Consider the following 22,913-nt stretch of genomic DNA (forward strand, 5'->3'; position numbering starts at 1 on the left):
AACCAAGAGTCGCAGCAATGTGGCTCCTACTCCCCCCAGGATTGTGGAGACCCCCAGAAGCCGCAAGGCTTCCAGCATGGAGGAAAAGCCTGACAGCGGCGTGCAAGATGGCGCTCCTTCCGGAGGAAAGCTGAGTGCTCACGGAGGTGAGGCCGACCTCCCTGAGGGGGAATGGGCGCTGCAGGGACCCCGGGAGTCTGTGTCCACCTATGCCTCCCGGGTCATGATCCGCCTCCGTGAGTATGAAGATGCCAGTAAGCTGATCAGGGGGCTCCGGGAGGAGCTGCGCTGCACAAGCGCCAAATCTGCGGGGGCCTCCAAACCAAGGAAGGCAAAACTCCAAGCCGAGGTAAAAAGACTGAGCAGTGAAATTCAACGCCTGGAACTTAGGAAAGCCACCATCAGGGAGCAGAGTGATCCTTTCAAAGAAAAACTTATAAATGAAGACCGCTTTAGAGAAATGGCTGATACCAGAGAGCAAAGGCAGATAGGGCTGCAGCCTGAGAGCCAGGTGGATGATGAGAGTGATGATGACCAGCAGCAAGCCCCACCTGGCAGCCTGCAAAGTCACCCGCAGGCCACGTGCAGCGAGCTCCCTGCAGGACAGGCGACAGTGACATCCGGTCGCAGTTCTGCCGGCTCTGGGGAGGACAGTGACAGCAGCGGCCAGGGAGGGGCGCTAATGGCGGAGATTAAGCTCCTGGAGTCCCCAGTGTGCCTCCAAAACTTCCATCTTGGTGACGATCTACCAGAAGAGGCACCTGGGGGCCACAAAAAGGCAAAGAAGACCAAGCCAAAGCTGCAGGAAGCGGTAAGATACGTATATGCCCCCCTCCCTGTACCCCCTGAGTCGGCGGCAGGCTCAGCTCGCTGTATAAGCCCCGTTGCCCAGCCCAGCCCGGGTTCTGCTGTGGATCCGGTGCAAAGGCGCGGGGAGATTACAGAGCGCGGTAGTGAGGCGCAGAGCTCCGTCTCTGCTTGTAGTAGTGGGGACGTAGCAGGAGGTGCATCAGCCGAGAGGCTGGACAGTGAGGGCGGCCCGGCGGCGGGCGTTCCATCAGGCCACGATGCTGTGGTGCGCTCCTCAGTGGGAGGGGGGAGCAGCCCGGTGTCGGGGGCAGCTCCGGTAGCCTCGGCGCCTCTGAATGCTGTTGCCGCTGATCACTTAGTTGAGAAGCGGCGGCAGTGTGAGGGGGCAGTGGGGGCTGAGCGTTCCTGTCCTCCCACGAAAGTGCTATTTTGTGTTGGCGTCGCTGGTCCGGAAGATCCTGATGCTAAAGATCAGCGGCGCCTAACTGCAGCTAGAGATCAGCGGCACATTATACCAAACAGCGGAAATTACCGACCGATGATGTGGAGGGCACACATAAGACCGGGGGTGAGGTCGCCTCCAGTTCTATGGAGGTGACTGAGCCCCTTGTGCCTGATGCGGAGGTCAAAAGGTCATCCACCATTGTTATTGGTCCAGCAGGAAAGAATGTGGTGGTGGAGGTGAATGAGGATAATTCATTGTCTAGTGGTGTGGTTGCTGGTTTGGTGGAGGGTGAGATGGAGGTGGGTAATGGTGATACTGTTGGGGCTGATGTGGTCACTGGTCCGGTTGCCCCCCCGGGGGTGGCAACACCTGTCCAGAGTTATGCCAGTGTCACCTCCGGGGCAAATAGGGCATCCTCCTCATCTCCGGGCTTTGGGGACGGCATGTTGCAACGGCGCCTTCTGGAGGCTCTAAAGAAGGGGGAGAGATCACTAATGGTAGAGGGTCGAGAGGTTGATCTATCCTTCTGGATAGAGAGGCATGGCCTCGGGGCCTTCCGAGAGCAAAAAGGGGGAGATACAGTGTGGTCCCTCCCAACAGCCGGGCCAGGCAGTGTGCGTAGGAATGTGGTCCGTCTTCGGTGGAGGGGCAGTGATGCATGTCCGCCAAGGTCTAAAGTTGTGGAGCTCCTGCTGAGGATGGGCTTCAAGGCGATTGACATCTACACCTTGATACATCCCTATTCCACGCCTGAGTTTGATGTCAGCTTTGTTCGGCCGGAGGGGCTTGAGCTCTTCTGGGCAAATTATGAGTTGGCAAAAAATGAGCCCGGCTGGCAAGACTTTGCCGTTCAGGCAGTGTCTCGCCAAAACCAGATCAAGAAAGTGACCGTGATGACTCGTAACGAGTCGCTTTCTTGCTATGACATCATGACGTGGCTTGGTCGGTATGGAGAGGTGGTGGAGATGCCAAAGAAAAACTGCGACGAGTTTGGTATCTGGTCAGGGGCCTGGACGTTTATGGTAAAACTTAAGCGTTCAGGTGGTACGGTTGCCCACATTCCATCGTCTGCCTTCCTGGGTAGGGATCGTATCCTGGTCTTCTACCAGGGGCAACCGAAGCTCTGTCACAGGTGCGGCGACCCCACACACTTCGGTGCAAACTGCACCGTGCAGAAATGCGCATTGTGTGGGGGTGTCGGCCATCTTGCCGCCTCTTGTGTGGAGATTAGGTGCCACCTGTGTGGTGAGTTAGGCCACCCATTCAGCCGTTGTCCTCGCTCCTTTGCTAATGCAGTCGAGACCCCGGAGGGAGTAAGCCGTGAGGCCGATTCTGCTGGGGAGGGGAATAGCAGGGGTGGGGGAGCTGAGGGGCCAGGGAAGAAAAGCAATAAAAAGACGCTTGCCCAGCTGAGGCGTCTAGACAAGCGCAGACAGGAGAGGGAGCGGGGCGAGCCCCAGACTACCGGGGCAGCCCCTGTCCTGGATGCCAGTGTTGCTGCTGAGGCCCCGAGGGATGATGAGTTGGATGAGGAGGTCAGGAGGATCCACAGGGAGGAAACTGCCTCTGCTTCAGAATCCTCCCATTATGAAAGTATGGATGAGGATAATAAGCGGTGGCTAGAGAACAAGCGTAAGCTCAGCACCAAAAAGAAGAGAAAGAAGGGAGATAAAACATCTTCTCCCGCTCTGACCAAGGTACCTAAGGAAGGTAAAACCGACTCCCCTCTAGTTGATCTTTCTAACCGGTTCCAAGCCCTTGATAACATCTCTTCCTCTGAGGAGGAGGCTGAGGGTGAGGTTCCGGCTTCAGCGGAGCTTACAGGGGGCGCCGAGTCTCCTTCTCCTGGGGATGCAAGGTCCTTGGGGGGAGGGACTGGCCCAGAGTCCGGAGACGAGGACGAACAAAGAAGGAAAAATGTGGGAATGGACACCTGTGTGTCATTAAAGAGGGGGAAGGATTCCTCCTCTGAGGCAGAGGATAAGGGGAGTGGGAAGAAGAAAGCCATCTAAATCAATCACCAATGATGGCGGTACCCACTCCGTTGATGCTGGCGTCCATTAATGTCGCCAGCATTAAGTCAAACATGGCTAGATTTGCGGCCTTTGATTTTCTCAGCCGGGTTGAAGCTGACATTTTCTTTTTGCAAGAGACCAGGCTGCCAAATATGGCAGAGGTGTTTATAGCTAAGAGGGAGTGGAGACTCGGGCCCTCCTATTGGTCTCTTGCGGCCGAGCCGTATAGCGGAGTGGCGGTTCTTTTTACCGCACCGGTAGAATGCCGACGGGTTATTGAGTTAGAAATGGGGAGGTGCCTGATATTAGATGTCCTCATGAAGGGACAAGAGCTTCGGCTCATTAACATCTATGGTCCCCAATCTAAATGGGACCGGAAGTGTCTCTTTATGAGGATCAAGCCCTACCTTTTTACGAGTCGGCAGGTCGTCTTTGGAGGGGACTTCAACACTGTCACGAGGCCCCGGGATAGAGGAGGTTCCAGAGACAAGCTGACTTATGATAGCGTCGCCCTTAATAGTATAGCTAGTGAGGCTCGCCTGGTGGATGTCCACATCCGGCACACCGCAGGCCACGAGGGGTTCACCTATCATAGAGGTAACTGTAGGTCCAGGATAGACAGGTTTTATTTAAAGGAGGAAGCCGTCTCTTCAACAGTATCTGTTGTTGAGGTGGAGTTCTCCGATCACTGTTTGATTTTGTTTTCCCTGAATGTTACAGAGACCCCCCGGATGGGAAGAGGCTTTTGGAGGCTCAATTCGTCTCTCTTGGAAGAAGCGGAGATAAGACAGTCCTTTGAGGATTTTCTTCAGAGCCAGGTACCCTTACTGGATCTTTGTAGTAGTAAGTCAGAGTGGTGGGAGATGTTTAAGAAAAGGGTGGCGAGATTCTTCCGCCAGCTCTCGAGCCTCAGGAGCCTGGACAGGTACCGCCTGTATCAGGGCCTGAGGAGGAAACTCGAGCATCTTGTCTCAACTGGAGGTAGCCGCGAGGAGATCTCCAGAGTGAAATCTTTGCTAATGAGGTGTCAGTATGATAGACACGCATCTTTGGTTTTTGAGAGGGATTACGGGAAGTACCGCTCGCCCGACCCTTATAGAAACTGCAAGATGTCAGTGAATAGTAAAGTTGTTACAGGACTGGTTGACACTGCGGGGTCCCTGAAAAGATCCAGATCAGGGATCCTGGAGGTCGTCAGATGCTTCTACTCGCACCTATTGGGGAAGAGGGATCTGGATTGGGATGAGATGTCGGCTTTTCTGGCTGAAGCCGTCCCCGAACCAGGGGTAGACCCCTCTCTTGGCGTTTTGACAGAGATGATCAGGGAAGAGGAAGTTAAGTTGGTGATTGAAGGGCTTGCCCTGAAGAAATCTCCCGGTCCGGATGGCTTAACATCTGAATTCTATAAGACCTTTAAGGACGCCTTGGTTCCCCTCTTGACTGAGGTATTCAATGAGTGTCTTTCCTCGGGCACTCTGCCAAAGTCAATGAGGAGGTCTGCCCTGATCATCTTGTCAAAGGGTAAGGACCCATCTTGCATTGAGAATTGGCGTCCCATAGCGCTTCTCAATGCAGACAGGAAGGTTTTGGCAAAGGTGCTGTTTAATCGGCTGGTGAAATTTGCACCCCAGCTCCTTTCGGGGGCCCACCATTGCTCTGTTCCGGGCCGCAGTACAATTAGTGCTGTACTCTGTGTCCGAGAGGCGGTGGAGCAGGGTAGGGCTGGCCACTGGAAGGGGTACATGCTGTCATTGGACCAGGCAAAAGCGTTTGATCGGGTTAATCATGAGTACCTCTGGTCTGTCCTTCTGAGGTATGGCCTGCCGGGGGGGTTTGTTGATTGGCTTAAGACCTTGTACTCTGGGGCAGAGAGTTTCCCGCTTGTGAACGGTTGGATTGGCAGCTCTTTTGAGGTTGGGTGTGGTGTTCGCCAGGGTTGTCCCTTGAGCCCGCTACTGTACGTGTTTGCGATTGACCCACTTCTTAGGAGGGTGGAGCGTGGACCGTTGGCTGGGATCGGGATGGACCGGGCAGCACCGGAAGCCACTCTGAGAGTGGTGGCGTATGCCGATGACGTCACCGTTTTTGTTTCCTCTGATGGGGAGGCAGAATGGCTGATGTCAGAGGTAAATCGCTACTCGGAGGCATCCGGGTCTAAGATCAACCGGGATAAGTGTGAGAGTCTCTGGCTGGGAGGAGGAGATCCTGGTTTTGATCTCCCGGACACCCTTCCAGAACCCAAAGTCTCTGCAAAAGTTCTTGGCATCGAATTTGGCCAGGGGGATTACCCCAAACAAAATTGGGACAGCAGGCTAGAGATCGCCACTCAGAAGGTGAACCAATGGAAGGGTTGGTCTTTGACCCTAAGGGAAAGGGTAAACCTGATCAAAACTTACCTGCTCCCTTTGCTGATCTATCTGGGCAGTGTGTGCATCTTGCCAGAGCCTCTGTGGACTCGGGTCTACAGTTTGTTCTTCCAACTGTTATGGGGGAATAGACTGAACCTGGTCAAGAGGGAGGTTACTTACCGTACGAGGAGACTAGGAGGGTTGGGTATGGTCAACCCTGTGGTATTCCTTGTGAATACCTTCATTAAGATCAATATTGCAAACCTCTGGAAAGAGAGGGCTCCTCCGTGGGTATTCTCCTGTAAGGGATGGTTTCAGCCTTTCTTCCAGGAATGGGAGACAGGAGGGCAAGTGAAGGATCTCCGCACACCGCATGGACATCTCCCGGCTTACGCTACCGTGGTTCTGAAGGTAATTCGCCGGTGGGGTCTGGGAATGTGGGAGGTCAGGACTCTGCCAAGGAAGCTCCTTGACAAAAGGGTTCTGTTGACCCATTTTCAGAGGCCTCTGGCGCTCAGGGATTGCCCAAGTCGGGATCTTGGGGTGGGTCTGCATTTTTTTAATTCTATCAGGATCCCCTCGAAGGTTTGGGACTTGGCTTGGCGCTGCTTCCATGGGAAACTGTGTGTGAGGGACAATCTGAAGTGTAGGAGCTCTGAGGACAGGAACTGTCCTCGGGAGCATTGTGGTACCATGCTTGAAAGCATGGACCACTTCCTGCTTCGTTGTCCCTTTAACACAGAGGTGTACAACAGGGTGGGCGCCTCCATTGGCTGGCCCAGGCTGGCCGGTCTCTCTTATGCGGAATGGGCCTATGGAGCATTCGGGGACCTGGGTGGTCGGGACCGCTGCACCTTATTTCTAGTTAGCGCTGTGGTTAGGTATCACACGTGGAACGCATGGTGCTTAGTATCGACGCAGCGGAAAATCCTCCCAGTGGACGATGTGTTTAGGACCATACTCGGTGACCTGGTGAAGGTGCGTTCTCTGGAGTATGAGAGACTGGGTACACGGAGGGCCGCTCTCCTCTGGAGGGGCTTTTCTTTTAGTGTGCCCTAGTCTGGTCATCTCCTCTCCTGGTGGTGGGCTGCTGCTGACACCATAGATTTTTGTTTTATTGATCAGTAGACAGTGATGTAGGGCTGCAGGCGCCGAACTTGGGCTTTGTCAGTTGTGGTTATTGTATTGTTTGTTTCTGTATATATTGTATATATGGGTTTGGGTGTAGGTGTTAGGTTGGGTGGAGGGAAAAGGGGGGAGGTGGGTTCATCTTGTAGTACACTGGTTATTTGGGTGAAAAACTGGCACTACCTGATCTGGCCTATGGACGTTGGACTGAGGCATGAGGCGCAGGACCAGCTCTCAGGTCAGTGCCGGGGAGGGACTGGTGGGCTTGAGTGTGGGGGGGTTTGTTTTGTCTTGTATATATTTGTATAGTTAGTATTTATTTTATTTTATTTATTTAAAAAAATAAATAAATAAATAAATAAAAAAGAATGTATATATTAGTATGTATATAATTTGTCGGTTATTGTTTATTATATTGTTATTATTTGTTTGGTAACCGGACCAGATGTCATGGTGTAGGTAGTTATTATTGCGTATATATGTATAATATGTGTGTGAGGAGAGAGGGAGCGGCTGGACCAGTTCATTACATTGTTTATTTTCTGGTTATTAATTTTGTTATGTTTCTGTTATTATTATTGTTATGTTTTTCATTTTTATAATAAAAAGATCTACAGGATGTAACTCAGGATCAGTAATGTAATGTATGTACACAGTGACTGCACCTGCAGAATAGTGAGTGCAGCTCTGGGGTATAATACAGGATGTAACTCAGGATCAGTACAGGATCAGTAATGTAATGTATGTACACAGTGACTGCACCAGCAGAATAGTGAGTGCAGCTCTGGAGTATAATACAGGATGTAACTCAGGATCAGTACAGGATCAGTAATGTATCAGTACAGGATCAGTAATGTAATGTATGTACACAGTGACTGCACCAGCAGAATAGTGAGTGCAGCTCTGGGGTATACTACAGGATGTAACTCAGGATCAGTAATGTATGTACACAGTGACCGCACCAGCAGAATAGTGAGTGCAGCTCTGGGGTATAATACAGGATGTAACTCAGGACGAGTAATGTAATGTATGTACACAGTGACCGCACCAGCAGAATAGTGAGTGCAGCTCTGGGGTATAATACAGGATGTAACTCAGGATCAGTACAGGATCAGTAATGTAATGTATGTACACAGTGACTGCACCAGCAGAATAGTGAGTGCAGCTCTGGAGTATAATACAGGATGTAACTCAGGATCAGTACAGGATCAGTAATGTAATGTATGTACACAGTGACTGCACCAGCAGAATAGTGAGTGCAGCTCTGGGGTATACTACAGGATGTAACTCAGGATCAGTAATGTATGTACACAGTGACCGCACCAGCAGAATAGTGAGTGCAGCTCTGGGGTATAATACAGGATGTAACTCAGGACGAGTAATGTAATGTATGTACACAGTGACCGCACCAGCAGAATAGTGAGTGCAGCTCTAGGGTATAATACAGGATGTAACTCAGGACGAGTAATGTAATGTATGTACACAGTGACTCCACCAGCAGAATAGTGAGTGCAGCTCTGGAGTATAATACAGGAGGTAACTCAGGATCAGTACAGGATCAGTAATGTAATGTATGCACACAGTGACTGCACCAGCAGAATAGTGAGTGCAGCTCTGGGGTATAATACAGGATGTAACTCAGGACGAGTAATGTAATGTATGTACACAGTGACTGCACCAGCAGAATAGTGAGTGCTGCTCTGGAGTATAATACATGAGGTAACTCAGGATCAGTAATGTAATGTATGTACACAGTGACTGCACCAGCAGAATAGTGAGTGCAGCTCTGGAGTATAATACAGGAGGTAACTCAGGATCAGTAATATAATGTATGTACACAGTGACTCCACCAGCAGAATAGTGAGTGCAGCTCTGGAGTATAATACAGGAGGTAACTCAGGATCAGTACAGTATCAGTAATGTAATGTATGTACACAGTGACTGCACCAGCAGAATAGTGAGTGCAGCTCTGGAGTATAATACAGGATGTAACTCAGGAGCAATACAGGATCAGTAATGTAATGTATGTACACAGTGACTGCACCAGCAGAATAGTGAGTGCAGCTCTGGGGTATAATACAGGATGTAACTCGGGATCAGTACAGGATCAGTAATGTAATGTATGTACACCGTGACTGCACCAGCAGAATAGTGAGTGCAGCTCTGGAGTATACTACAGGATGTAACTCAGGATCAGTAATGTATGTACACAGTGACCGCACCAGCAGAATAGTGAGTGCAGCTCTGGGGTATAATACAGGATGTAACTCAGGACGAGTAATGTAATGTATGTACACAGTGACCGCACCAGCAGAATAGTGAGTGCAGCTCTGGGGTATAATACAGGATGTAACTCAGGACGAGTAATGTAATGTATGTACACAGTGACTGCACCAGCAGAATAGTGAGTGCTGCTCTGGAGCATAATACAGGAGGTAACTCAGGATCAGTAATGTAATGTATGTACACAGTGACTGCACCAGCAGAATAGTGAGTGCAGCTCTGGAGTATAATACAGGAGGTAACTCAGGATCAGTAATATAATGTATGTACACAGTGACTCCACCAGCAGAATAGTGAGTGCAGCTCTGGAGTATAATACAGGAGGTAACTCAGGATCAGTACAGGATCAGTAATGTAATGTATGTACACAGTGACTGCACCAGCAGAATAGTGAGTGCAGCTCTGGGGTATAATACAGGATGTAACTCAGGATCAGTAATGTAAAGTATGTACACAGTGACTGCACCAGCAGAATAGTGAGTGCAGCTCTAGAGTATAATACAGGATGTAACTCAGGATCAGTACAGGATCAGTAATGTAATGTATGTACACAGTGACTGCACCAGCAGAATAGTGAGTGCTGCTCTGGAGTATAATACAGGATGTAACTCAGGATCAGTACAGGATCAGTAATGTAATGTATGTACACAGTGACTGCACCAGCAGAATAGTGAGTTCAGCTCTGGAGTATAATACAGGATGTAACTCAGGAGCAATACAGTATCAGTAATGTAATGTATGTACACAGTGACTGCACCAGCAGAATAGTGAGTGTAGCTCTGGAGTATAATACAGAATGTAACTCAGGATCAGTACAGGATCAGTAATGTAATGTATGTACACAGCGACTGCATCAGCAAAATAGTGAGTGCAGCTCTGGAGTATAATACAGGATGTAACTCAGGATCAGTAATGTAATGTATGTACACAGTGACTGCACCAGCAGAATAGTGAGTGCAGCTCTGGAGTATAATTCAGGATGTAACTCAGGATCAGTAATGTAATGTATGTACACAGTGACTGCACCAGCAGAATAGTGAGTGCAGCTCTGGAGTGTAATACAGGATGTAACTCAGGATCAGTACAGGATGAGCAATGTAATGTATGTACACAGTGACCGCACCAGCTGAAAAGTGAGTGCAGCTCTGGAGTATAATACAGGAAGTAACTCAGGATCAGTAATGTAATGTATGTACACAGTGACTGCACCAGCAGAATAGTGAGTGCAGCTCTGTGGTATAATACAGGATGTAACTCAGGATCAGTAATGTAATGTATGTACACAGTGACTGCACCAGCAGAATAGTGAGTGCAGCTCCGGAGTATAATACAGGATGTAACTGAGGATCAGTACAGGATCAGTAATGTAATGTATGTACACAGTGACTGCACCAGCAGAATAGTGAGTGCAGCTCTGGAGTGTAATACAGGATGTAACTCAGGATCAGTACAGGATCAGTAATGTAATGTATGTACACAGTGACCGCACCAGCTGAAAAGTGAGTGCAGCTCTGGAGTATAATACAGGATGTAACTCAGGATCAGTAATGTAATGTATGTACACAGTGACTGCACCAGAAGAATAGTGAGTGCAGCTCTGGAGTATAGCACAGGATGTAACTCAGGATCAGTACAGGATCAGTAATGTAATGTATGTACACAGTGACTGCACCAGCAGAATAGTGAGAGCAGCTCTGGAGTATAATACAGGATGTTACTCAGGATCAGTAATGTAATGTATGTACACAGTGACTGCACCAGAAGAATAGTGAGTACAGCTCTGGAGTATAGTACAGGATGTAACTCAGGATCAGTACAGGATCAGTAATGTAATGTATGTACACAGTGACTGCACCAGCAGAATAGTGAGAGCAGCTCTGGAGTATAGTACAGGATGTAACTCAGGATCAGTACAGGATCAGTAATGTAATGTATGTACACAGTGACTGCACCAGCAGAATAGTGAGTGCAGCTCTGCAGTATAATACAGGATGTAACTCAGGATCAGTACAGGATCAGTAATGCAATGTATGTACACAGTGACTGCACCAGCAGAATAGTGAGAGCCGCTCTGGAGTATAATACAGGATGTAACTCAGGATCAGTAATGTAATGTATGTACACAGTGACTGCACCAGCAGAATAGTGAGTGCAGCTCTGGGGTATAATACACGATGTAACTCAGGATCAGTAATGTAATGTATGTACACATTGACTCCACCAGCAGAATAGTGAGTGCAGCTCCGGAGTATAATACAGGATGTAACTCAGGATCAGTACAGGATCAGTAATGTAATGTATGTAGACAGTGACTGCACCAGCAGAATAGTGAGTGCAGATCTGGAGTATAATACAGGATGTAACTCAGGAGCAGTACAGGATCAGTAATGTAATGTATGTCCACAGAGACTGCACAAGCAGAGTTGTGAGTGCAGCTCTGGAGTATAATATAGGATGTAACTCAGGATCAGTACAGGATCAGTAATGTAATGTATGTCCACAGTGACTGCACCAGCAGAACAGTGAGTGCAGCTCTGGGGTATAATACAGGATGTTACTCAGGATCAGTAATGTAATGTATGTACACAGTGACTGCACCAGCAGAATAGTGAGTGCAGCTCTGGGGTATAATACAGGATGTAACTCAGGATCAGTAATGTAATGTATGTACACAGTGACTGCACCAGCAGAATAGTGAGTGCACCTCTGGAGTATAATACAGGATGTAACTCAGGATCAGTCCTGTAATGTATGTACACAGTGACTGCACCAGCAGAATAGTGAGTGCAGCTCTGGGGTATAATACAGGATGTAACTCAGGATCAGTACTGGATCAGTAATGTAATGTATGTATACAGTGACTGCACCAGCAGAATAGTGAGTGCAGCTCTGGGGTATAATACAGGATGTAACTCAGGATCAGTACAGGATCAGTAATGTAATGTATGTACACATTGACTGCACCAGCAGAATAGTGAGTGCAGCTCTGGAGTATAATACAGAATGTAACTCAGGATCAGTACTGTAATGTATGTTACAGTGACTGCGCCAGCAGAATAGTGAGTGCAGCTCTGGGGTATAATACAGGATGTAACTCAGGATCAGTAATGTAATGTATGTACACAGTGACTGCACCAGCAGAATAGTGAGTGCACCTCTGGAGTATAATACAGGATGTAACTCAGGATCAGTACAGGATCAGTAATGTAATGTATGTACACATTGACTGCACCAGCAGAATAGTGAGTGCAGCTCTGGAGTATAATACAGAATGTAACTCAGGATCAGTACTGTAATGTATGTTACAGTGACTGCGCCAGCAGAATAGTGAGTGCAGCTCTGGGGTATAATACAGGATGTAACTCAGGATCAGTAATGTAATGTATGTACACAGTGACTGCGCCAGCAGAATAGTGAGTGCAGCTCTGGGGTATAATACAGGATGTAACTCAGGATCAGTACTGTAATGTATGTACACAGTGACTGCACCAGCAGAATAGTGAGTGCAGCTCTGGGGTATAATACAGGATGTAACTCAGGATCAGTACTGGATCAGTAATGTAATGTATGTATACAGTGACTGCACCAGCAGAATAGTGAGTGCAGCTCTGGGGTATAATACAGGATGTAACTCAGGATCAGTACAGGATCAGTAATGTAATGTATGTACACATTGACTGCACCAGCAGAATAGTGAGTGCAGCTCTGGAGTATAATACAGAATGTAACTCAGGATCAGTACTGTAATGTATGTACACAGTGACTGCGCCAGCAGAATAGTGAGTGCAGCTCTGGGGTATAATACAGGATGTAACTCAGGATCAGTACAGGATCAGTAATGTAATGTATGTACACAGTGACTGCACCAGCAGAATAGTTAGTGCAGCTCTGGGGTATAATACAGGATGTAACTCAGGATCAGTACAGGATCAGTAATGTAATGTACACTACCGTTCAAAAGTTTGGGGTCATTTAGAAATTTCATTATTTTTGAAAGAAAAGCACATTTTTCTTCAATGAAGCTAACATTAAATGAATCAGAAATACACTCTATACATTGTTAATGTGGTAAATGACTATTCTAGCTGTGAACATCTTGTTTTTATTGCAATATCTACATAGGTGTATAGAGGCCCATTTCCAACAACCACCACTCCAGTGTTTTAATGGTACATTGTGTTTGCTAACTGTGTAAGAAGGCTAATGGATGTTTAGAAAACCCTAGAAAACCCTTGTACAAGTAGGTTAGCTGAAAACGGTTTGGCTGATTTGAGAAGCTATAAAATTGACCTTCCTTTGAGCTAGTTGAGAATCTGGAGCATTACATTTGTTTGTTCTATGAAACTCCCAAAATGGCCAGAAAAAGAGAACTTTCATGTGAAACTCGACGGTCTATTCTTGTTTTTAGAATTGAAGGCTATTCCATGCGAGAAGTTGCCAAGAAACTGAATATTTCCTACAACGGTGCGTACTACTCCCTTCAGAGGAGAGCACAAACAGGCTCTAACCAGAGTAGAAAGAGAAGTGGGAGGCCCCGCAGCACAACTGAGCAACAAGACAAGGACATTAGAGTCTCTAGTGTGAGAAATCGAGGCCTCACAGCTCCTCAACTGGCAGCTTCATTAAATAGTACACGCAAAACACCAGTGTCAACGTCTACAGAGAAGAGGCGACTGCGGGATGCTGGCTTTCAGGACAAAGTGGCAAAGGAAAAGCCATATCTGAGACTGGCTAATAAAAGGAAAAGATTAATATGGGCAAAAGAACACAGACATTGGACAGAGGAAGATTGGAAAAAAGTTTTAAGGACAGAAGAATCAAAGTTTGAGGTGTTTGGATCACACAGAAGAAGATTTGTGAGACGCAGAACAACTGAAAAGATGCTGGAAGAGTGCCTGACGCCATCTGTCAAGCATGGTGGAAGTAACATGATGGTCTGGGGTTGCTTTGGTGCTGGTAAAATTGGAGATTTGTACAAGGTAAATGGATTTTTGAATAAGGAAGGCTATCACTCCACTTTGCAACGCCATGCCATACCCTGTGGACAGCGCTTGATTGGAGGCAATTTAATCCTACAACAGGACAATGACCCAAAGCACATCTCCAAATTATGCAGGAACTATAGGGAAGAAGCAGGCAGCTGGTATTCTATCTGTAATGGAGTGGCCAGCGCAGTCACCCGATCTCAACCCCATTGAGCTGTTGTGGGAGCAGCTTGACCGTATGGTCCGCAAAAAGTGCCAATCAAGCCAATCCAACTTGCAGGAGGGTCTTCATGAAGCATGGGGTGAAATTTCTCAAGATTACCTCAGCAAATTAACAGCTAGAATGCCAAAGGTCTGCAATACTGTAATTGCTGCAAAGGAGCATTCTGTGACGAAAGCAAAGTTTGAAGGAGAAAATTATTCTTTCAAATAAAAATCATTATTTCTAACCTTGTCAATGTCTGGACTATATTTTCTAATAATTTTGCAACTCATTTATTAAATAAAAGTATGAGTTTTCATGGAAAACACAAAATTGTCTGGGTGACCCCAAACTTTTGAACGGTAGTGTATGTACACAGTGACTGCACCAGCAGAATAGTGAGTGCTGCTCTGGAGTATAATACAGGAAGTAACTCAGGATCAGTAATGTAATGTATGTACGTAGTGACTGCACCAGCAGAATAGTGAGTGCTGCTCTGGAGTATAATACACAGGGGTGGATTAAGAGTAGCAAGGGCCCAGGGCAGTTTAGAAGGCGCGGGCCCCCCCCCCCCACCACACACCTGATTTATCACGTGACATGTCACATGATCCCCTGTGATAGATCATGTGATAGTTCACGTGAAATTAATTTGGCACAATATTAATTATAATATTTTTTTTAGGCTGTGTGCCCACTATGCGTTTTTTAAACGTTTCCGCAGCGGCAATTCCGCTGCAGAAACGCTTAAAAAACGCTTGGTAGAAGGTCTGCCATGTTCCCCAATGATAATCCGCATGTGCTGTGTACATGCTGCGGAAATTTCCGCTGCGGATTATCATTGCGGAAAAATCCGCAGCATTACCAATTATTTCGCCGCCATTGACTTCCATTAGAACACATGGAATCCCCATCACTGCATCTGTAGATGCGGAATCCATGTATTTCAATGTGCGGATGGTACCCGGGTGTGGAGGACAGGAGACTCTCCTCCGGACCCGGGTACCATAGAACCTGTAAAAAAAGAATAAAATAAAAAATAAATATTATACTTACTTTCTGATGGCCCCCGGTGTCTTTTATCTGATGCGTCCTGGCTTGCCGGCAGCTTGCGATGGTCTGAAAAGAACCTGCCGTGACGTCATTTAGTCATGTGACGGGTCACGCGACCGCTGACGTTGGCAGGCCATCAGAAGGTAAGCATATATTTTTTATTTTTTACCATTCTTTTACGGTCACACTATATAAATCCATGCTGGTTGCAAGGATTTATATAGTGTGACCAAGTTGTCAAGCACTTTCCAAGTGATGCTAAAATCGCTTGTCAACCCGCATGCGGAAATGCAAGTGAAGAACGCTTCACATCTGCATGTCCCTGGCAGAAAAACGCACGTAAAATCCGCATGCGTTTTTTCTGCCAGGGAGATGCAGAAACGCTAAAAAAAAATGCGGAACATTTCTGTATCGTGGGCACATGGGCCTTACATTAATTGCATGACTCAATATTGAGCACATGTAGCCATCTATACACAGCGAGAGGCCGCACGTAGCCATCTATACACAGCACGAGGCCGCACGTAGCCATCTGTACACAACGGGAGGCCGCACGTAGCCATCTATACACAGCAGGAGGCCGCACGTAGCCATCTATACACAACGGGAGGCCGCACGTAGCCATCTATACACAGCGGGAGGCCGCACGGCGCCATCTATACACAGCGGGAGGCCGCACGGCGCCATCTATAATCATCAGGAGGCCGCACGTAGCCATCTATACACAGCAGGAGGCCGCACGTAGCCATCTATACACAGCAGGAGGCCGCACGTAGCCATCTATACACAGCGGGAGGCCGCATGGCACCATCTATACACAGCGGGAGGCCGCACGGCACCCCCCCAGAGACAGCAGGAGGCCGCACGGCGCCATCTATACTCAGCAGGAGGCCACACGTAGCCATCTATACACAGCAGGAGGCCGCACAGCGCCATCTATACTCAGCAGGAGGCCGTACGGCGCCATCTATACTCAGCAGGAGGCCGCACGGCGCCATCTATACTCAGCAGGAGGCCGCACGGCGCCATCTGTACACAGCAGGAGGCCGCACGGCGCCATCTGTACACAGCAGGAGGCCGCACGGCGCCATCTGTACACAGCAGGAGGCCGCACGGCGCCATCTGTACACAGCAGGAGGCCGCACGGCGCCATCTATACACAGCAGGAGGCTGCACGGTGCCATCTATACACAGCAGGAGGCCGCACGGCCCCATCTATACACAGCAGGGGGCCGCACGGCGCCATCTATACACAGCAGGGGGCCACACGGCACCATCCATACACAGCAGGGGGCCGCGCGGCGGCATCTATACACAGCGGGAGGCCGCACGGCGCCATCTATACATAGTGGGAGGCCGCACGGCGTCCCCCCCCCAGAGACAGCAGGATGCCGCACGGCGCCAACTATACTCAGCAGGAGGCCGCACGCAGTTACGCATGCAGTCACGCACACACACAAACATATACAGACATATACATACAAGCATAAATACATTTGAAACACAAAAATACATATAAACAGACATCACACAATGATATCTGCCTGCACACACACACACACACACACACACACACACACACACATATATACACATACACACACATACATACACACTCACCTTCCCCCGCCTCCATTCCTCCTGCCTGCTCTGACTTCTCCGTTGCAGCAGTGCAGGCCGGGCGCGCACTGCGTGACGTCACAGCTAGGAGACACGGCCGCGCACAGGGCCGTGTTTCCTAGCAGTGACGCGGCCAGGCCAGCACAGGGAAGTTAACTACTGCAGTGCTGGCCCGGCCGATGAAGAAGTAGCGGCGGCCCCTGCTGGGGGAGCGGTCCGGGGCCCCCCCTCCCGCCACTGCTACCGGTATGTGCCGCGGCGGCCCGCACATATAATGAGGGCAATCCGGCATTAGACACCCCGCCCGGAGCCGCGGGCCCTCTGCAGGCTCGGGGCCCCGGGCGGTAGCCCGGATTGCCCTCATTATAATCCGCCTATGATAATACAGGATGTAACTCAGGATCAGTAATGTAATGTATGTACACAGTGACTGCACCAGCAGAATAGTGAGTGCAGCTCTGGAGTATAATACAGGATGTAACTCAGGATCAGTACAGGATCAGTAATGTAATGTATGTACACAGTGACTGCACCAGCAGAATAGTGAGTGCAGCTCTGGAGTATAATACAGGATGTAACTCAGGATCAGTACAGGACAAGTAATAGAATATATGTGCATAGTAAGAATTAACTGAAAGCACATGCATTCAGGATGCTTATTTAGACGAAATTCTCAGAAAGCGTAGTTATCTGAGATAATGGGCCCTATTCATGGGAATCCTTGATCTACAAATAGATTATATGAATACATAAAACAGAATAGAAGATTTCAAGGTTTTTCTTAGTCTTACCTTACAATGAGGTTCTTGAATGTTCTGCCATGTTCATCTACATGACTGTATCCTGTGGTATCTATTCTACTGCCTAAAACACAGAAAGAAAGATGGTCTACTTAGAATACATTTTTAATTATATAGCCTCACAACAATAATAACTTCTATAGATTGTATAGTAGTTGCCAATTAGAGTCAGGATGAAGCCAGTAAAGCCAACACCCCCATTGGAAAGTATTAGATGTTAACACTGCAAACATATTAGTCAATACGTCTTTTTGTCAAGACAAACAAAAGAGAAGATTTATCAATTAATTAAGTTAATGTAGTTATATTCTTGTACATAGGAGCAGTATTATAGTAGTTATATTCTTGTACATAGGGGGCAGTATTATAGTAGTTATATTCTTGTACATAGGAGCAGTATTATAGTAGTTATATTCTTGTACATAGGAGCAGTATTATAGTAGTTATATTCTTGTACATAGGGGGCAGTATTATAGTAGTTATATTCTTGTACATAGGAGCAGTATTATAGTAGTTATATTCTTGTACATAGGAGCAGTATTATAGTAGTTATATTCTTGTACATAGGGGGCAGTATTATAGTAGTTATATTCTTGTACATAGGGGGCAGTATTATAGTAGTTATATTCTTGTACATAGGAGCAGTATTATAGTAGTTATATTCTTGTACATAGGGGGCAGTATTATAGTAGTTATATTCTTGTACATAGGAGCAGTATTATAGTAGTTATATTCTTGTACATAGGGGGCAGTATTATAGTAGTTATATTCTTGTACATAGAGAGCAGTATTATAGTAGTTATATTCTTGTACATAGGGGCAGTATTATAGTAGTTATATTCTTGTACATAGGAGCAGTATTATAGTAGTTATATTCTTGTACATAGGAACAGTATTATAGTAGTTATATTCTTGTACATAGGGGGCAGTATTATAGTAGTTATATTCTTGTACATAGGGGCAGTATTATAGTAGTTATATTCTTGTATATAGGAGGCAGTATTATAGTAGTTATATTCTTGTACATAGGGAGCAGTATTATAGTAGTTATATTCTTGTACATAGGGGGCAGTATTATAGTAGTTATATTCTTGTACATAGGGGCAGTATTATAGTAGATATATTCTTGTACATAGGGGCAGTATTATAGTAGTTATATTCTTGTACATATGGGGCAGTATTATAGTAGTTATATTCTTGTACATAGGGGCAGTATTATAGCAGTTATATTCTTGTACATAGTGGCAGTATTATAGTAGTCATATTCTTGTACATAGGGGGCAGTATTATAGTAGTTATATTCTTGTACATAGGGGCAGTATTATAGTAGATATATTCTTGTACATAGGAGCAGTATTATAGTAGTTATATTCTCGTACACAGGAGCAGTAATATAGTAGTTATATTCTTGTACATAGGGAGCAGTATTATAGTAGTTATATTCTTGTATAGAGGGGCAGTATTATAGTAGTTATATTCTTGTACATAGGCCGCAGTATTATAGGAGTTATATTCTTGTACATAGGAGCAGTATTATAGTAGTTATATTCTTGTACATAGGAGCAGTATTATAGTAGTTATATTCTTGTACATAGGGAGCAGTATTATAGTAGATATATTCTTGTACATAGGGAGCAGTATTATAGTAGTTATATTCTTGTATAGAGGGGCAGTATTATAGTAGTTATATTCTTGTACATTGGGGGCAGTATTATAGTAGTTATATTCTGGTACATAGGAGCAGTATTATAGTAGTTATATTCTTGTACACAGGAGCAGTATTACGATAAATAGGAGAACCATTACCTCCTTTACTAATATTGTTAACTCAGTTAAAGTGCATCATCAATTAACACAGAAATCTTCTACCAACGTTAAAAGGATTTGAATGGAATATTTTCCGATCATGACTAGAATGCCATGTGTCTTACTTCTCTGCATCTTGTAATTAAATTGAACTTCCAGTTACTTTTGAATCAGTATAAAAATATATATTGCACAATATGGAACTTGTCACGTTTTACGATTCTGCCTGCATTAGATTTATTTTTCTCTCGTACTAAACGATAATCCTTCCAGCTAATCATCTACATCCCGTTCACAAATTCAGGATTAAGAAAACAGCTTGTAAACTACATCACATAGCTGGGAGGGGTACATGTGTCTCCTCTCCAGACAAAAAAAAAAGAGTCCTGGTGGTCGGCTTCTCCGAGTGCACAAAATCTTTTTTTGCTCCCGGGTGTTGGATGGAAGTTGTATGTAGAAAAGTACACTGGAGATGTCTGAGCGCATTTACTTGTAATATTCAATAGATCTTATTTCCACCCTAGGTAACGATGCTTCCCTATTTCTTGTTGTAAATAATGCAAGTCCTGAGGAAATAGATACATATATACAAAACCACAGGAGCAAAACTGAGAGCATTTCCAAAAACACTGACGGCCTTTTCTTTTTCCATCAGAGGAAACAAATTGTGTGTCATGTTAAAGTCATAATTTATTTCTTATGGAGGTTGTTGATCAGAAGCCAGATAAGAACGCTGCTGGCCACGTCTGGCCAAGTGGAACAGTTTCAGAAATGAATCAAGAATAAAATCAAGAATAAGTATTTATTTTTGTAAATGCCCTTGTGCCCGATGTGCCAACAATTCATACTTAAGTGTTATGTATGCTACTCACTATAAATTGAACAAGAATATTACAACTATAAAACTGCTCCTATGTACAAGAATATAACTACTATAATACTGCCCCTATGTACAAGAATATATCTACTATAATACTGCCCCCTATGTACAAGAATATAACTACTATAATACTGCCCCCTATGTACAAGAATATAACTACTATAATACTGCTCCTATGTACAAGAATATAACTACTATAATACTGCCCCCTATGTACAAGAATATAACTACTATAATACTGCCCCCTATGTACAAGAATATAACTACTATAATACTGCCCCCTATGTACAAGAATATAACTACTATAATACTGCCCCCTATGTACAAGAATATAACTACTATAATACTGTCCCCTATGTACAAGAATATAACTACTATAATACTGCCCCCTATGTACAAGAATATAACTACTATAATACTGCCCCCTATGTACAAGAATATAACTACTATAATACTGCTCCCTATGTACAAGAATATAACTACTATAATACTGCTCCTATGTACAAGAATATAACTACTATAATACTGCCCCTATGTACAAGAATATAACTACTATAATACTGCTCCTATGTACAAGAATATAACTACTATAATACTGCCCCCTATGTACAAGATCATAACTACTATAATACTGCTCCTATGTACAAGAATATAACTACTATAATACAGCTCCTATGTACAAGAATGTAACTACTATAATACTGCTCCTATGTACAAGAATGTAACTACTATAATACTGCCCCTATGTACAAGAATATAACTACTATAATACTGCCCCTATGTACAAGAATGTAACTACTATAATACTGCTCCTATGTACAAGAATATAACTACTATAATACTGCCCCTGTGTACAAGAATATAACTGCTATAATACTGTCCCTGTGTACAAGAATGTAACTACTATAATACTGCCCCTGTGTACAAGAATGTAACTACTATAATACTGCCCCTATGTACAAGAATGTAACTACTATAATACTGCCCCTATGTACAAGAATGTAACTACTATAATACTGCCCCTATGTACAAGAATATAACTACTATAATACTGCCCCTATGTACAAGAATATAACTACTATAATACTGCCCCTATGTACAAGAATATAACTACTATAATACTGCTCCTATGTACAAGAATATAACTACTATAATACTGCTCCTATGTACAAGAATATAACTACTATAAAACTGCTCCTATGCACAAGATCATAACTACTATAATACTGCCCCTTATGTACAAGAATATAACTACTATAATACTGCCCCTATGTACAAGAATATAACTACTATAATACTGCCACCTATGTACAAGAATATAACTACTATAATACTGCCCCTATGTACAAGAATATAACTACTATAATACTGCCACCTATGTACAAGAATATAACTACTATAATACTGCTCCTATGTACAAGAATATAACTACTATAATACTGCCCCTATGTACAAGAATATAACTATTATAATACTGCTCCTATGTACAAGAATATAACTACTATAATACTGCCCCTATGTACAAAAATATAACTACTATAATACTGCTCCGTATGTACAAGAATATAACTACTATAATACTGCCCATATGTACAAGAATATAACTACTATAATACTGCCCCTATGTACAAGAATATAACTACTATAATACTGCTCCTATGTACAAGAATATAACTACTATAATACTGCCCCTATGTACAAGAATATAACTATTATAATACTACTCCTATGTACAAGAATATAACCACTATAATACTGCCACTATGTACAAGAATATAACTACTATAATACTGCTCCTTATGTACAAGAATATAACTACTATAATACTGCCCATATGTACAAGAATATAACTACTATAATACTGCCCCTATGTACAAGAGTATGACTACTATAATACTGCTCCCTATGTACAAGAACATAACTACTACTATACTTATCCAGAGAATAAGTGATAACTTGCTGACCACTGGGACCCCATAGATTCTGAGAGTGGGGCTCTACAAAGATTTGTTAAAATTCAGTCAATGTCATGCTTGCATACCACTTTGTTTTTCCAATATCAGATTCAAAGGAATCCTGTCATATAAAACAAAAACAGCTGTAAATCTGCAGAAATGGGGTTAATCTGCAGGTTAACAAAGTTCTAAAGCTGTGCAGCAACTGCACTGAAAGCCTGGCTGCCAGGAGGAAATGAACTTCATTCCACCCATAAGCCACCAGCTTTCAGTCATCGACGTGCGGCTTCAGTTACTGCTTAGTACATAATGAGCGGCAACTATGACTACTGAATCGTCAATGACTGACAGCCAGCTCAGCACTGATGAAATGCTGAGCTGGCTGTCAGGCACAGCCGGGGCAAAATGGTGAATGCGGCTCTGGAGTTAAAATGTAGATATTATTTTATATTTGAAAGTAATTCTACTTTTTTATACTTGGAAAGTTAGGAAACTCAACCCCTTCTAGAGAAAGATTGAGGCAATTCTATTGTATTGGGCAGAGGTGTAAGTTAAAGCCAATGTAAAACATATAATGTGTCCC

General features: G+C 45.0%; 1 protein-coding gene across 9 annotated transcripts in view; it reads right to left on the reverse strand.

The window, feature by feature from the left end:
- TENM4 (teneurin transmembrane protein 4) overlaps window positions 1–22,913 on the reverse strand; it is a 1,569,569-nt gene that overhangs the window by 1,254,604 nt on the left and 292,052 nt on the right. For all 9 annotated transcript variants that reach the window (XM_073661697.1, XM_073661699.1, XM_073661700.1 and 6 more), the window contains exon 2: window positions 17,681–17,753. The gene's annotated coding sequence lies outside the window, so the exon portion shown is untranslated. The remainder of the gene's footprint in view (window positions 1–17,680; window positions 17,754–22,913) is intronic.

The sequence above is a fragment of the Phyllobates terribilis genome, unplaced genomic scaffold (genome assembly GCF_046119375.1).
Source record: "Phyllobates terribilis strain yellow unplaced genomic scaffold, ASM4611937v1 Scaffold_2__4_contigs__length_985480577, whole genome shotgun sequence".
Taxonomy (NCBI): Eukaryota; Metazoa; Chordata; class Amphibia; order Anura; family Dendrobatidae; genus Phyllobates; species Phyllobates terribilis.